The sequence below is a fragment of the Lacerta agilis genome, chromosome 6 (assembly GCF_009819535.1).
Source record: "Lacerta agilis isolate rLacAgi1 chromosome 6, rLacAgi1.pri, whole genome shotgun sequence".
Classification (NCBI taxonomy): Eukaryota; Metazoa; Chordata; class Lepidosauria; order Squamata; family Lacertidae; genus Lacerta; species Lacerta agilis.
In genome coordinates this window covers 79,906,987-79,923,671 of record NC_046317.1, presented here as the reverse complement: position 1 = coordinate 79,923,671, position 16,685 = coordinate 79,906,987, and positions in this window count along the sequence as shown.

Sequence of the window (16,685 nt, the reverse complement as noted above, 5' to 3'; positions counted from 1 at the left end):
TCATGCCAGGACCTCCCAACTTGCCAACCTAGGTCTGTGTGATACACATCTGGTTGCCACCCAGTCATCCCATCCATGAGGAATTCATAGGTGAGTGGTATTTTATTGTGGATCAACTTGGCATTCAAAAGCAACACCACCAACATAGAGGGCAAACTACCATGACTATGCAAGACTTGCTGGCTCAGGAGCAAGTCAAGAAAGGGGACAAGAGAATAAAAATATCATCATCCTAATTATTTGAAATTCTAAAAAAAAAATGGGCTAATGATCCTAAGATCTGAAACATTATCATGACTTCAGTATAACCCATGCAAATGCTGGCATTTCAAAATAGGGCTGCTTGCTTATTTTCAGTTAATTTTAATTTTGCATCAGTTCATATCAGCTGCTTTCCCTACTTTTTTGGCTTGAGATTCCAGACATCAAAGCATATTTCAAATTAGGTTTTGTGGCTTGTCTGCTTCCTTTGCCTCTTCCAGTCCCTCTAGGCTATTTACTACAAAAAGCTGGTTGAACTTTTTGTAGTGAATAATTTATTTGACAAATTTACCCCTTTATCTGTTTGGAACAGAACAGTGAGCAGGCTGTGCTTCTTATGAATTTGATCATCATTCAGATGCACAATTGCCTGCGAAATCCTTAGCTCAGCTCAAGTGAGGCATGCACTAATCATTCACTTCAAACAAGTCATTGGCCATTTGCTCATTGATCCTACTGTGAAAGATTATTTGTTTGTCAATGGCTGACGAATTGGCCCAGGACTCAGGAGTTTGATATTGATAGCCACTGCTGAGGCAACTCTATTTTTTGGTTTGGATTAGACAATACCTTTCTGCCAATCTGCCCCATATCTATGGTTAGGAGGGGCAGCAGGCTTCCCTTCCCAACCATCCAGGGCAGCAGTCCCACCATTGATGTCACTGGACCCTGCGATCACAGCAGGTTAACTCTCTGAGGCCTGATGCAGGGCCTGTATGGTAACCTGAAACTGCTTAACTAATAACATCCTTCCAGGCTGAGTCCTACATAAAGAGTTAATTGTATACAAATGTATGATGTCATGAGAAAGGGCTGTGGTCTTCTACTAAGACCACAGGGCAGGGGCAGCACCTCTTGGGCACTGAGCCCTTTTGGGGGCCCAAAACATTGGGGGGGCTGCCCCCCATGTCCAAAAAGCATGGAGACAAAGCACGGAGCCAAGCATGCCATGGCTCCATTAGTCATAAGGGAGGTGGGCTTCCATTATAGACCATCAAGATAAGGCACAGGAGAGCTGTCAAACATCTCTGATGCATGAGGGCAGCTGCCCTCCTTTGGCCACCAGCCCGTCCTTTGAAGTCACCAATTGGAAAGTGGAAACGTTTGGTGACTTAATATACAAAAAAGGGTATAAAAAACCCTTTGCTTATCCTGTTTAGGGAGATTCTGATTGTTGCCTTAGACTGATGGAGCGAGAGGAGGGCACCAAGTTCCCCTTCACTGTTTTAATGTCTCCTCACAAAAGCAAAACCCCTAAGCAAAACTTCTAAATGGCACATTAGCAGAAGTGCTAGTTTGGGTCCTTCATAAAAGGTAATATTTCATACTAGCAGTCAAAATATTTGATGCCCCACCACCTGCATTCTAAAATGTTACAGTCTAGCGGTAGGTATGTCATGTAAGTGCATTTTTTCAACTGTTTAGAGCCTGAGTGACAAGACATGGAAGTTATGTTGTATGTTTAATAAAGATGAATGGAAGGAGAATCAGGACAGACAGGCTATCAATGGCTACTAGTCATGCTGGCCATTTGCTAACACCAGGATCAGGAGGTATGCCTCTGAATAACAGTGACTGAGAAACAGCATCAGGAGAGGGCGGTTGCACTCATGTCCTGCTGCTGGACTCCCCATAGGCACCTGGTTTGCCACTGTGGGAAATTGTCATTTGTAGCAGTCAATGATAGGCCCACCTATCCTCTAATGCTTTTAAGATGCCACTTACATTAATCATAGCATCTCATGGCAATGAACTCACATACATAAGTTATGCACAATGAAGTGCTTCCTTCTTTCCATTCTGAAGATCTAAATCAGGGGTAGTCAACCTGGTCCCTACTGCCCCCTATTGGGCGTTTCAGGATTCCAGGTGGGCGGTAGGGGGTTCTATGGCACATGTTACTGCAGCACTGGTGGGCAGTAAGGAAATTTTACCACCAAGAAAGGTGCATTAGTGGGCGGTAGGTATAAAAAGGTTGACTACCCCTGATCTAAATAGAAAACAGCTCCTAGGGTCAACAGCTGAATTTGGAAACAGTGGCTAGGAAACAAAAGCAGGTGAGTACATTCTGGCCTTCCAAGATCTGATGTGGTTTAATGCATTCATCATTAAGAATTGAAATTGTGTAAAAGAAAATATTGACCTTTTAAGAGTTGACAGGATTTGCTTGACAAATCCACCCAATATCCCTGTGTCTCTGTGTTACATATTTTAGCTTGCTGACATCTCATGCCTGCACAACGGTTGGAATGAGAGCTGATGGATTGGCAGGCCCTTCTATCATATTTCATCACCGAGAAACAAACAGAATTGCAAGTCTCTTTGGCAATTTGCAGTAGAAGGAGAAGACAGAAGGCTCCAAGTGTATTTGTGTAAAATTCAGTTCTAAATATTCTGTGATACTCTGGCGCAACCAAGAAGCATATTCATAGGATTTCTTACACACCCTTCATCAGAAGATATCAGGGTGGACTATAACAAAACAATGGTATAAATTAAAATAAAATAAAATGGAATGAATACTTAACATAACATAAAAATACAATTTAAAATAGAAAACAATATCTCATCTGTTTAAAACCAGGGTCTAAATAGATGTGCCTTTGGCATTAGATGAAAGCTGTACAATGAGACCTTTATTGGGGCAAAAATCCACTATCATGGAGCTGCTACAGAGTCAGGAACATGACACAGCTGATACATATGTCAATGAAAATAGAAGATGCCTTCACCCCGATATGGCTCTCCTTCATCACACACACAGCCCAACAAGACAATGACAAAAATCTACCGACAGCATACAAATCAATATGGCTAACCTGATCAAAAACACTCACCCACCCCACTCACACAGGAAACCAAAGACCACCACAGCCAACCACAAATGAACAATCACACCCTATGCCAACCCCGACCTCTCTCACCACCAAAGGAGCACGAATGAACAACAGAGTACCTGCACAAACAACGCTGAGACCAAACCCTACATATATTCAGTAAAATAAAAACATCATCACCCCACCCCACCCCACCCATCTCCCCATCCTGCTCACATCTTTCCCCCCTTTTTCTTCTTAATGTCTCAACAAACGAAATTGATTTGTAAAAATGTTACATGGAAAAAATACGAGAGAGACATTACACTACCTTTGTAAATCAAGAAAATCTTTAATAAAAATACTTTTTTAAAAAACTAAATTGTGTAAATAAATAAATGTTTAAATGTTTTAAAATGCATTTTCAGGTAGACTTCCACCCCCCAGCAAAAGCCAGTAAAAATGTGAGTGTTGGGGGGGGGGAGCATGAAAGACCCAATGGGAAACAAAATGGATACATCGCTTATTTCACTACGCATGAGTCATCAGTGGGGCTATTACATTATTAATTTAACCTGGAATGGGTTCCTTAGAGGAAGTCTGCAAGAGCAGAGGCAAAATCCAGTAGAACATTAACTACTTACCAGATGTTAATCTCTTCAGTCATTAAAAGTAAACTCTACTTGTTAAGTAAATGAAGCAGAGTAATTTCTCTTACGCCCTACATATGGTCTTATTGGCATTATGATAGCTCACTTAATCATTAATTTCATCATTTATCTCTAGGCTGCTGGGACAAATTAGTATAGGTCTGCTCTTGTTACGAGCCTGCGAATTTATGCCTCTCCCCCTGGTATAGTGTTTCTGATTAAGCGCCCATGCACCCTGTCCTTCAAAGCAGCAGCCCCAGCAAGGACTGGCTCTGTCTTTGAACCCACTGAGGCAGATCCCTACATCGGAAAGAAAGAAACTGAAGTCAAATACAGTATCCACTGACGATATCAGAATTTTTGAATTTAGCCTTGAAGATTTTGATTGACGTTTGAAATCGGTTACTGAACTTCACAGCATTGGCACGGTTATCCATGAAGTTGTTCACAAACTGCCTTGATTTCATGAGGCTCGGTTCGAAAGGTATTTTCAACATTTGGGTGGAATTTGGTAGCAAGTGGTGATGGGTAAACCATTCCAGGCTTGATCTGGTAATGGGGCTCAACAAACCAAGCTGTATTCCTAAGTAGTCGGAATACAGGTGAGGTATTTCTGAGCTCAGCGCTGAGCTATCATGGGGAGCATGCTGTGATCTCAATCCCTGCCCCCACCCCCCAGGTCTCTACAGTTTGCTTGGTTGGCTGCTGTAAAACATTTGTCTCTACCTTTTAAACGATCTGTGGCGGCTGTGGCTGAGGCAGAGAGATAAATGTGTGTTTTATGCCCTTGCAGTAGCAATGTTCCAGGAAGGAGGAAGGGAAACATCCCATCCCACTATGGAAAAGAGGGGTGGGTTGCAATTTGATCCAGAGAACAACTGATATGACCATAATACTCATCTCAGATTTGTTGTTTTCTGTGTTTTTAAGAATGCAGCAGCTCACCTGCTCACCAGGGTGGACTATTCTGCTGCTGAGGGTGGGCACTGGCGGAGGAAGAGGAGTGCGGGGGGAGCACACCGCCCCCGGCAGTGTGATCCCAATGGGGTGCCATTGCCCCAGGATGCACGCCAGCCCTGCCCCTGCCTGGTCTCTGCCCCCCCCCATGGTGGAGCATGAAGCTCCACCACTGGGGGTGGGGACCTGCAGTGTGTGCCAGTTCCCCCAACATTGCATGTAGTTTGGCAAACTTTGTATACAGTAACCTCTGAAATGTCAAGCCGGAATGCCAGTCACCAGAAGAGCCAAAATACCTCCCACAGTTCTCGCCTCAACTCTCCCCTTTTGTCTTCGCGACCCAGTCTCATGACTCACCTTGTAGACATCCATGCTCAATGTGCAGATGTTGGTGATGATGGGTGGTGTGTGCAATATCAGGGTAGGGCCAGTGGTACGGGCTTGATGCTCCACAATTATGTGTATTCCTTGTATCCATGCATAACTTGTGGTCAGGGCTCATATGATTCTCCAAAAATGTAAGAACCTCCACCCTTTTTTCAGCACATGTCCCGCACCTGCCCTGCTTTCAGCACATCCTTTCACCACAAGCCTCTCACTTGCTGAACATTGCATACATTCCCTGACCATTTCTCTTTTCCTCCATTTTCTTCCCCTAAAAGGGCATATGGCACGAACTGAATTCATGCCACAGTTCTCTGACCTTAAGCTCAAAGTCATTGTCTCAGTACGAATACAGGAAAATAAGATACCAACAGAGTCTGCATACCTTTTCCACTTTGTACCAACTCAAATAGATGCTCTTGTCTCATACAAGGGGGGAGGGGGAAGACATTGCTGTCTTCTTTCTGCACCAAGCAGTTATGTTAAGTAATGCACTAAAAATGATTGTCTGATTTTTTTTCTCAACCAGAAAAAAGAATCTATGTCATTATGGGAAAATAAAAAGCTCCAGTTGGGAATCTGATAAGAAGTCTCACATTTTTTAATGGTCTCACAAAAGCAATATCCTTGAGCACTCTTTCAAGATTACTCTTGTAATGGTTACCAGCAATTTGATGCTTCTAGCCTAGTTGTTTGAGGAAGTACTCCTCTTAAGGATTGTTTGGTACACTTTCTTTTCCCATGCAGGTATATCATCTCTCCAACTCATTTTCTTCCATAATTTCCGTAAAGCTTTGATAGTAATTTCAGCTGAGGTACTGAAAATTGGATAGGTCTTTTGATATTTCCCTGGATTGTTTATTGATTTAGCAAAGCATTTATTTGTGCTCTAAACTTTCTTGATTATGTTAAGGAAAGACCAGAATGACTTAGGCAAATCTCTTCAGAGTTCATAGAATTTGAAGCAAGTCAAGGTAAATATGGAGGGTCAGGATGCATTTTCTATTTTTTCTAAAACCACCAATGTCATGAAAGCTAATCTAAGGATAGGTTGACTTGCCAAAGCAATCCAAGTTTTCCTCTCCCCCCTTCAACTTACTAACAACAGGAAGATACAGAAAACCCTGTGGCATATTTCAGAAAAGGCAATGCAGTAATGGGATACTTTCATAGAAATCCACGTAAACTGTGGCAATCGACACGTCAGATAAAGCCTTAGTTTTTGTTTTTGAGACATTAGGAAGAAAAGGGGGTGGAGAGGTGGGTGGGATGGGGAGATAGGTGGGGTGGGGTGACGATGTTTTTATTTTACTTGATATGAGTAGGGTTTGGTGTCAGCGTTGTTTGTGTAGGTTCTCTGTTGTTCGTTTGTGCTCCTTTGGTGGTGAGAGAGGTCGGGGTTGGCGTAGGGTGTGATTGTTCCTTTGTGGTTGGCTGTGGTGATCTTTGGTTTTCTGTGTGAGTGGGGTTGGTGGGTGTTTTGGATCAGGTTAGCCATATTGATTTGTATGCTGTCGGTAGATTTTTGTCATTGTCTTGTTGGGCTGTGTGTGTGATGAAGGGGAGCCATATCGGGGTGAAGGTGTCTGTTTGTCCCCGTGTCAGTTTCAGGTTACTGGTTAGAAAATGTTGTATGGAAAAATACAAGAGAGAGACATTGCACTACCTTTGTAAATCAAGAAGATCTTTAATAAAATAAAAATTAAAAAAAAAAAAGATAAAGCATTACCGGTAGCATGACTGAGGCTAATCCTAACAAAAAGTATGTGAAAGTAAGCCTCAATGAATTCAACAGTACTTACTTCTGAGTAGATATAGGATTGTGCTGTTAGTCTGGAACCATTCTTCTGCATCTTGCTTATAAAGTACATTTTTTGATTGATTAAAATGCCGTACCAGAATTAGGAACAGATGTATTTGCTACACTAAAAACAAAAGCAGAGCAAAGTGGCGTCTGGAAGGAGTAGCTTGCTTGTAGTGAACGACATAGCACAGCATCAGACTAGTAATAATAGCAGCAGGCAATACACCTGGGATTTGAGTAACATACTGAAAATAGTTGTTTAAGAGGCAAGAGTGGTGCATGTTGGAGAGGGTAAAATTAGTCAGAATATGTCAGCAAAGACGTTTGTTCGAACCATTCTGACTCCAAGACACATTTTTAATGTTATTTACTGCCGTGCCTGGAAAGTTTGTGTCGATTAATACAACGGGAAACACTTGCACTAAATATATAGCCATTTTTGTTTTCTCTTTCATTTTAGTTTTCTTTGGTTTTTAAATTAAGGTTGTAGAAGAGGATGGTGCAAATGGGGAGGATAAACAGATGAAATTGTCTCCCCTTAGGTTTTTATCCCAGGCTCTTAACTAGCTCTGCAACTTTAATTGTTTTAATCAGAACAGTAAATAACTTAAATCTCTGCAAGCACCAACCTCAGCAGGTTTACAGTGAAGTCAGCCCTACTGAGTTCAGTGGGACCTACGGTAGCTCCTAGCTTAGGGCTGAACTGCTAGGCTACAACCCTGTGCTTATTTACTTGGCAGTAAGTCCAATTGACCTCAATGCCAATTACTCCTGCATGGACATTTATAGAATTGCCCTGACAGTAGGTTAATCATTTAAACCACAGATGAGGAATGTGTGGCCCTCCAAATACTGTTGGATTCCAACTCCCATCAGCCCCAGGCAGCATGGCCAAGGTTCAATGAATGATGGGAGTTGTAGTCTAGCAACGTCTGGAGGGTTGCAGGTTCCCCTTCCTGGATTTGAGCTCATAGATAATTTAGACTTCTGAAAATGATAGAAGGGGGGGGGGAAGGTAAAGGACCCCTGACAGTTAAATCCAGTCACAGACAACTCTGGGGTTGTGGCGCTCATTTCGCTTTACAGGCCGAGGGAGCCGGCGTTTGTCCGCAGACAGTTTTTCCAGGTCATGTGGCCAGCCTGACTAAGCCGCTTCTGGTGCAACGGAACACCGAAACCAGAGCAGTGCACGGAAATGCTGTTTACCTTCCCACCTGAGTGGTACCTATTAATCTACTTGCAATTTTTGGGGTGCCTTCGAACTGCTAGGTTGACAGGAGCTGGAACTGAGCAAGGGGAGCTCACCCATCACGGGGATTCGAACTGCCGACCTTCTGATCAGCAAGCCCAAGAGGCTTATATGGGCCAAACATTATTGGCTACAGAATATCATTGGCTGCCTGCCTGCTGATCAGTGTCCCTCATGCCTTCTTGTCACCAGAAAACTCCTGTGAGCCTCACCAGCTGAGGTGGTGGGAGGTTTTCAGCTTCCCCAATCCCCATAGTAATGAATTCATCCTGGTTCCCCATTTCTTTGTTGCTGCATATGTTTGGGACATTCAGCTCTTGAGCAGGCCTTCCCATCACTAGAGATGTCCTACTCTCACTGAAGGCGTGCTATCAGTCTTTAAGCTTTTCTGTCACCAGTACAACCCATTTCCTCAAACCTACTGAGGGGGGTGCAGGAACCATTACAAAGTGCAACTGCAGCGGGAAAACAAAGGGGGTAAAATTAGTACTAATGTATCTGCAAAGAACCTGAAAAAAAACTTCGAAGTGAATTACCCAACCATGTAATCAAATGATACCCATGCTTAAGAACAGGCTTCCCTAACCTCATGCCCATCAGATGTTCTTGGACTACAACTCCCATAATTCCATCCTGACTAGGACTGAGAGGAATTGTGCTCCTAATTTTTTTTTTTTTGAGAGCACCGGGTTGGGAAAGGCTGGTTTGGAGGCATTTCTGCATGTGATCATAAACAGAAATGATTTTGAAAATTAAAATTTTATCACAGTGCCATGCTAAAATGCATAAATGGAATACAAAAGCTGTTTATAGGAGTGTGATCGTTACACAAATTGTTTTTAAATGAATAAACATAAGAGCTCTGGAGAATGGGAAGAATCCTCCATTATTCATTAAAGACTTTTAGTGCTTCATTAATTTGGTTGCTACAATCCACTTCTGATTAACTGGGTTGTTAAACAGCCATTGTCAAGTACCACTAAGGTGTAAAGTATTTGCTTATTTCAATCCTTGAGTCCCATTCGTAAGCAACAGCATTTCATCAGGTGTTAATGCCTGAGCCTGCTGGGCATCCAGTAACCACAGCTCCATTAGCACTTGATGAACCTTGCTTTCAAAATGATATTTTCATAGGAATTTGCATTTACATTTAACACAAGAGGCAAACTGTTTGCATATTTAGATGCTATTTTTCGTTCTGCAACCGGGGAAACAGCTAGGTATCTAACTCCACTGAGTCAACAAATGCCTTCCTGAACTTCAGTGGTTAATGCATACCTAACATACCAAAAGGAGAGGGGAGAAGAATTAGTCCTTCATATGTTGAGAAGTTCCATCCATGCCTGTTTCCAGCTGTCATCTCAAGGCAATCTTAAAACGATTTTGCTCAGTAGAGCTTTATGCAAAGCGCTTCCTAGAATTCTCAACCCTATCTGTGAACAGATCCTTTTTGTGGGTGGGTGGGTGGGTGAGGGATTTATTCAGGGGTGGGGTTTACTATCAGCAGTGCCAATAGCACAGCTTCCCTCTTTCTTCCTAAGGCATGGATAACCAACACGGTGCCTTCCAGATGCTGTTGAACTACAACTTCTGTCAATTAGCAATCAAATGGGAAGGGATTGTGGGATTGGTAGCCCAACATCATCTAGAAGGCACTATTTAGTCACTTCTGTTCTAAGGTGGTGGTGTGGCTGTCACTGCAAGAAGCATCTATATCAGCAGCCTAGCCATTATTTTGCATGTTCCACAATGCTCTAGACCTAGAACGTAGCTTAGAATATATCCGTACTTACTGTAGTGGACGATAGAGTGGAGCGCAGTGCAAACACACTGGTGGGGGCACCGGATTGTCTCCCCAGTTGCATCTGCACTGCACCAGCCTTGCTATCAACTTGCCACTGTCCATCCTAGTATGCAGCACCAGAGAACAGGTCAGTGCTGCCACCCAACCTTCCCATCTACTACGGTTTTCCTGTTCTGGAGGGTAGGACTTGAACCAATGGCTTCAAGTTACAAGAAAGGAGATTCCAACTAAAAATATGGAAAAACTTTCTGACAGTAAGAGCTGTTCAACAGTGGAACAATCTCACTTGGGAGGTTATGGACTCTCCTTTTTTGGAGGTTTTAAAGCAGAAGTTAGATGGCCATCTGTCATGGATGCTATAGTTGGGATTCCTGCATTGCAGGGGGTTGGACTAGATGACCCTTGGGTAGATTCCAACTCTACGAATCTATGATTCTACTCTGTTCCTCAGGAAAATAAAAAGCATTCCAGTGACCTATCAGTAAATGTAATTCCTCATTTCTGAGAGTCTTTAATTTGAAATGAATGTTGGCAATCATGAATATAACTGAATGTGTTTAAGTATCTATTGTCTAACATTTAGAACCTGGTCTTCAATGAATTTGAAGAGCTCTAAACTGTGGGGCATTTGAATTAGAGCTGAGCTAATTCTTCATGAATTTCAATTTTCTTCTTGAATGTACATGTTCACTGAAGGAAAAGCCTTTCATGAACACCTAAGGGCTATATGTTACCTTGAATGCTTGCAGCATTGTCTGTGGTTTTAAATTTATTTATTTATTTTTGCTGTAAAAGACAGGAGCAATTTTCATCAAGACCAGAGCATGCAAAGAAGGGAAGCCTCCAGCTGCTGCCCCAATGGCCAGCCTAACCCCTGACAGTTATCTTTAGTGGAGGCAAAATACTCCCATTGAGACAAATAAGAGCTCTGTTTTCCTGGGGGGTAATAGCAATGTGGGGAAGAGTTTCATCAGGACCCCAATTCCTGGCATTCCGGATGAAATTTGGATCCTGCCATACTTAATATTGGGATGGTCTGAGCCCTAAGCTACTCACAAGAAAACGAAATGTATCTCCCTGACTTTTGCCCAAGCTGGGTTATCCTAAACCAAAGTGGGGTGTCTTGGAAGGATTTAGAGGTTGCTAGATGCAAAGTGGAATCTGTACAAGGCAGCACAAGTAGCAGGATGAACGCCTGAAGTGCTCTGCACTCATGTATTTGCTCTCTCTTCTCCAGAGGGGGCAGATGGAAAGCTTAATTTTGATTGGACAGGTCAAGCATGTAAACAAAAGGGATGATTTTACTTGGAACTTATCCCTTTTAGTTCTCTCCTTCCTTGAAAATCAACTTTAAGGTGCCTAGCACAAAAGCCCCTGGACCTGTTTACCTGTAATTTAGCAGGTTCCATACCCAGGAGGACCTCTCATGTGTCTGCAATTTTCAGATCAATTGCCCACAAAACACAAGAGTGATTCCTATTTCACCCACCTCAAAACTGTAATTACTGTTCTTACAAGCAAACCATTGGAGCTATCATTCTGAAATTTGGCAGGATCCATGCTCTCGGAAGGGACAACCTTGACTGAAAATTTCTGCCTGAAACATACCGTATTGGCCTGAATATAAGCCACAATCCCCCCCCCCATTCAGATCGTGAAAATTTAAAGTGTGGCTTATATTAGCAACCTTAGGCCACTGGCAAAGCGGTGCTGTACCCCCCCCCCCAAAAAAAAAACAGCCTGGGAGTGCGGCAATGGTGCCTGTCCCATCCGCGTCTCCCAAGCCTCCCCCAAGCCACCAAATTTTAAAGGTCCTGATTATTTGTGGGTGCAGGTTTTATTCGGGCCAATACAGTATATATTCGCTATAGAGATTTCCTTTAAAATAAAGAGAGCAAATTCTTAAAGGGTCCAGCACAAAAGTCCCTGGACCAATTTGCCTGTATTTTGGTAGGTTTTTGCCATGGTCAAAGAGAGAGAAAGTTACAGCCAATTTTAAAATTCCTAGCAGCAAATGGTGGGACATGGAGTCGACTTGGACAGACCTCATGTCACATCAGACAGTCTATGAAGTCCATCAGTTCATGGCAGGCTGTTTTCCATAGCACTGTACAAAGACCTGACATGCACACAACCTCAAGCCAATTGTGCAGGCACAGGGATTAAGCAAACAGTTTTAGATATTACAAACTATTATTATTAATAATAGTTTTATTCACAGTAAGATCCATTTCGGCAAGTATCAGAGGGATGGCTGAGTTTACATTTTGCCAAAATGTAGGTCATTGTGGGGCCTGAAGTTTGTCAGATGTAGTCTTGGATCATTATTGATACAGATCCTGCTATTTTATTTCATCTTCAGCTTATTTCATCTTTGTAGCAGTCACTGCAGAAGAGATATGTCTTGCAAAGGTCTGTACTACCAAATACAAGCTCAGAATAGTTGGGATGCTTTTGGCAACATGAATCCACAAAACAGAAATTTATATTTGAGGGCCCTATCACATGACAGTTTGATCAGCTGTTGTTCTTTTTGCACAAAGACAGACTTTGTGTCATCAACTGCAAATGGGTTTCACACCCACTCAAACTTCTCTCTCTCTCTCTCTCTCTCTCTCTCTCTCTCTCTCTCTCTCTCAGCAGAAAAGTAGTGGACTAATTTTGATTAAGCAAATTTCAAATTACCCTTGGCTTCAGCATTAACTAACCCTGGTAGCAAATCCAGTGCTCATACAGGGGATTGTATGACAAAAGCAGCACCTGCATATCAGAGGAAAGTTGTAATAGTCACTCAGAACAACTCCCTATATCAACACCTTGGGGCAACCTGTCACTGGATCCGCCAGCAGCTGCCACAAGTAATTCCCAAGTATTAAAATGCAACACACAAAATGTAAGTGTAGCTTTCTGATGCTTGTCACAGGTGTCAACACAGCATTATAATATGCCAACCAAAACAGTAAGTTGTATGAAGCATTGATGTTGTTGTTGTTAGCATCTGAAAGACAAAGCGGGTTCTCCCTTAAAAGAGAGCTCGGGTTGCAGAAGGGTTAAAGGAGCAGCTCCCAGTTACTGGGCAGTTTTTGGTTTGGCCACAGCTAGGGATTGGTTGGGGCGTGTTGCTGGGGAGTTGGGTATGTTGCCACTTTGATGATTGACAGGTGCTGCCTATAAAACCTGTGTTTGTGAAACTTTAGTTTCACTTTTGCTGCGTGCAACGGATCTCCCGCCCACCCTCCCTAACTTTAGGGAATGGTGTTCTGCTGCTTGACCTTGCTATGCCTGTCATGGGGTTGTCTGCTTTGGAGCAGGAGCCTGGTAGGAATTTGTCCAAGTGGCTGATTGGCTTTTGTCACTGGTTTTGCCTACTGCGTAGCAAATCGTCACAACTTGTAAGGTTGGCGGTTAGGCATTGGTTAAAATTGCTCGCACTAGGGGTCAGGATAGGCTGGGCCTGCCCCTAGTAATGCTGCTTCAGGGGTATGGATAGGCTGGGCCTACCCCTGAATGCGCTGGGCAGGGGTATGGATTGGCTGGGCCTACCCCTGCAAAAAGGGTATTCTGTTAAAGGAATCAGGGGCTCATCTTGCTTTTGTCCACCCCCACCTCAAGTGGTGGGGGGCTAGGGCCACGCAGAGTCCTTGGGAGCATTTGGGGGAGAACCGTGGGTCGTGGCCCGACTCTGTTTTCTCCCTTCGGTGTTTACCCTTTCTGACTTCGCCCAAAAGCGAATGTCAGCTGTCCCATGGCTGGGGGGACAGTAGTCGGAACCAATGCCTAAGCAACCACTCACATTGGTTGTATTTAAATAAAGTTGTGGCCAAAATTATGCCAAAAACCTTAAACAAAAATTACTGTGTGACGTCTGAGTTACTGGGGTGGGGAGCTGGGCCGGTAGCCTCGACATGCAATGGAATACAACTCCAGGGGTGAAGTCAAACCACTGCATTAGCAGCACAGAAGTGACTTCTCCAGGGCACAAGCCTGGGTAGTGTGTATGGAAGTCGTGGGCTACCCAGATGACAAGATCCACCACCGCTTCTCGGACTCACTAATGTGCAACAAAGGAGAGCAGAGTGATACATTTGGCACCAGCTTGACTGAAGGAGTTGCTAGAAAGAGGAGTACAAGGTGACAACCAGTCATCTTAGGGGATCTACTCTGGATTTGTGTAGGGTTTGCTCCTTGGCCCTTTCTTCTCCTGAAGATGTCCCACAAGGGGATACAGAGTTTTCCTTGGGGTTTCTCACAATTGAGTATAGTTGTAAGGCAGTGGAGGCTTAGCCTCAGAGTTTTTCTTCTCCTTCCCAGGTTGTCAAGCCCCAGCTGCCCCTCACTTCCCTCTACAGCACATGCAGAAACCACCTTCTTGATTGTTGGGCCCATTACTGGTCTTGACCCCTCTATCTACTGGAACCTGTCTTCCCACGCAGGGGAAGTCCCTAACTCATGGAGGGTTTGAGACCCATCAGCTACCCTCACCTGGTTTAGCCAGCCAGTCAAAAGCATTCCTGGGGGGTGGCCACTGTCACATGCTGACAGCTTCTATGAGCCACAGGTGAGAGCTGTCAGCATCCTTAGGGGATCGGGAAGCCAGCTGGCTAGCCCCCAGCTGGATCATGCCCTTCCAGCTGCGATGATCCCCTGATCTCTGGTGCGACATAAATCAGCAACTCAGACTTCAAAGCCTGAGCACACTATATTTGCAGAGCCAACAGCGCAAACAGATTAGGCGTGAGGCGTGAGGCGTGAGCCAACAGCGCAAACAGAATAGGCGTGGAAACATACTAACAAGATACGGATTTATTACTCATAAATCGGGACAAAGAAAACATGTCATCTCTCTCTGTCTGCTCTGTGAGAGTCTAAAAATCAAAAAACTATACACAATGGAAGTTCCCAGCAATCTGTGCTGGTATGTAAAATCTCACACGTCTGCAACTTAAGGTGGAATGGAAATTTCCCAACAAGAGCTGAGTGTAGGGTAAGGACCAAAGGTGGGCAGACTAGCCCAGGAAGAGGCACTATCCCTCCCCAACACCCCATACACCCCATCATCATTGTACCAGTTAAAGATTAAAAGCAATAATTATTTTGAATTTACTCATAAAGCCCACAACCCACTTGTACAGACTTCACAGGCCACAGGTTGGGAAACTCTGGTCTAAACTGACTGGCAGCTGTTCTCTAAGGTTTCAGAAATTAGTGTTTACCGCTCCTACCTGGTGATTGGACCCGGGACCTTCCTCATGCAAAGTTTGTACTCTACCACTTATCTAGCATCCTTCTCTTTAAATGGGCTGCAGTGGTGCCCTCTCTTTCATTGTCAGAATTCTGCATCATCAAGTCATCTCCTCCTCCCTCCAAAAAAAACACAAATGGACAGAGACAAACTGACAATCTAATCTCTTTGATGGACTCTAAGGAGTTGTGTGACTTAGCTCGGCCAAGCTATGAACCAGCATTGCTGCTTCAGAAATCAATAGGTAAGCTGAAAAAAAGAAAGAAATCCAACTTTGCTAGTCCCTAGGAGCTGATTTAGCAAGATGCAGCCATCAGTGTTAATGTATTCAGTTACAAAAGGCAGGTGATAATATCAGCACCTCGCTGGGTGAGACAATTTCCTCCCGATCAGCATCCAAGCATCTTCCACCCAGAGTCTCACAATTAGCTTTGCAGACACATAACATTAGCTTTTTTGATACAGAAGGAAGAACTTAATTGGCAATGCTTTTATCTCCAATATTTTTAGCATTCGATTCAGCTGATGTTCTGTGTCGGGCCCCAGTATCATTTAGCTTAACAGAAGAAGAAGAGCAAGAACATTTAATTACTGGTGCTTGTTGCCTGCTCCTGCATTGTATATTTCTTTTAAAGCCCCTTCCTGTGAAAATGAGCCAAAGATTTATAATAGAGGCGGCCTGCTTTGGTGGTTCTTGTTGTTTCAGTTCTGGTGTAAGCAATAATCTGTGTTTTGAGATAAGTTTAATTGGTTTAAAAATGAACTTTTCCCATTGAAAAATTATCCTCAAATACGTGTTTGTACCCAATATGCTCAAGACACAGTAGATATAGACTCAGGAGGAGATGGTTCACTTGCAGAGAAGCTCAGCTCTTACAAGGAGCTCTGCTCAACTCTAGTAATTAAAGTCTTACAAAAGTTTTATTGATATCTAATAGGCTTATTTAAGGTTGGTCAGCTTCTTGCTTCTCCCCTGCTCAGTTGCTCAGAGATTCTAGTTTATTTAGCACAGTGTTTCCCAAACTTGGGTCTCCAGCTGTTTTTGAACTACAACTCCCATCATCCCTAGCTAGCAGGACCAGCGGTCAGGGACGATGGGAATTGTAGTTTAAAAGCAATTGGAGATTCCAGTTTGGGAAACACTGTGCTAGCAGCAGATGAACCTTCCCATGTGGCTGAGCTCTAATATCCAGTCAACTGAGCAACACGGCGATTGGGAAGGTTCAGGGGAATCTTGCCCATAGAGTTAAGTGGCATGGAGTGCCAGGGTGCCAAGTACTGGAGAGTGCCAGGGAAAAGATGGAGGCTGGGTGCGGCACCTCCAGGCATCAGCTTGCTGCCCTTGCCCACCTCGCTGAAGCAGTGCCGCACCTGGTACCTCCGCCTCTTTCCTGCCACAGCAGCCGCCCTCCAGCTGCTGCCCTCCTGCAGCCCCACAAAGCTGCCAGCAGTGCTTTAAAAAGGTTGGCAACTCTGGGAAATGGGGGCCCCCCTCTGGAGGGATCTTTGCACCACAGC